Source organism: Triticum dicoccoides, chromosome 5B, assembly GCF_002162155.2.
Source record: "Triticum dicoccoides isolate Atlit2015 ecotype Zavitan chromosome 5B, WEW_v2.0, whole genome shotgun sequence".
Lineage (NCBI taxonomy): Eukaryota > Viridiplantae > Streptophyta > Magnoliopsida > Poales > Poaceae > Triticum > Triticum dicoccoides.
Genome location: NC_041389.1, coordinates 648,093,849 through 648,094,879, shown reverse-complemented (window position 1 = coordinate 648,094,879; position 1,031 = coordinate 648,093,849). Strand labels below are relative to the sequence as shown.

The following is a 1,031-nucleotide window of genomic DNA, read 5'->3' as shown; positions in this document are numbered from 1 at the left end:
TGCTGACCATCAGGTTAATGATTTGCTGTCATATAAGTAAATATTCTCTTTTTTTTAACATGAGTACAGACACAAGCGCTCGTATACACGCGCATACACTCACCCCTATGAATGCACACACGCACACCCTACCCCTATGAGCACCTCCGAAAGACTGAGCCGGCATACATCTTGAGATTTACGAAGTCACCGTAGGCACCTCGTCGTCGACGGGAACGTCTCCTCCCACTGAATGCACATCGCCAGAAATCCTGAAATAAATTCAGGAATAAATGCGAGCACCAGGATTTGAACCCTGGTGGGCTGGGGATACCACAGTCCCTCTAACCATCCAACCACAGGTTGGTTCGCGTAAAGATTCTCTTTTCACCATGTGTCATATGACATTGTACAATATTTGGTTCTGTTGGTGCAAGTGTCCATCGTTGTATGATAACCTATGTGGTTTTGTCTGGGATGGAATTACCCATTTTCACTGGATGCCTTGTTCAGTAGCCTCTGGGTTCTTTTTCTAAATTTGCACTGTAAATTAGCTCTAACTTGACCATATGAGTTTCATATTGAACACTGAGTAGTGCAACCCTTGGAATTAAATTTTGAGTTAGTGCTGAGTATTTGTTTCCAGCAATTTGTGCCATGTGCCTTTACTATTGCTTTGTATAGCATTGTGCCTTACATGGCAACAATAGTCCTCAAACTCTTAAGTCATCTTCAAGTTTTAATCTTGGCAAATTGTAAACGTGGTATAATGCCCTTAAAAACACACCCTGTGTTGCATACTTAATAATGCAATAGTATTTCTGAACAAATTGTGGAGGGTAAGCTTACAATTACCTCTTATGCATTTGCAATGTGATAATTTGTAGCTACAAATTAGTCTAGTGAGAATATTTCAACTTCAGTCCCTTGACTATGCAAGTGATTCTTTCTTGAAGTTGTGTTGCAGGGAAACAATGTTAATACAATCAGCACAACTGAGGCTGCTAACAAGCTAGCTGAAGATAGTAGGTATATGATCCAGGGATTGATGA

At 40.6% G+C, this 1,031-nt stretch overlaps 1 non-coding gene across 1 annotated transcript; it reads left to right on the top strand.

Annotated features, from left to right (window-relative positions):
* The first annotated feature begins 345 nt into the window (after positions 1-345).
* LOC119313397 lies at positions 346-523 on the top strand. The gene has a single exon (XR_005151687.1). It is a non-coding gene; the product is annotated as a small nucleolar RNA Z112 (small nucleolar RNA).
* The last annotated feature ends 508 nt before the right edge of the window (positions 524-1,031 follow it).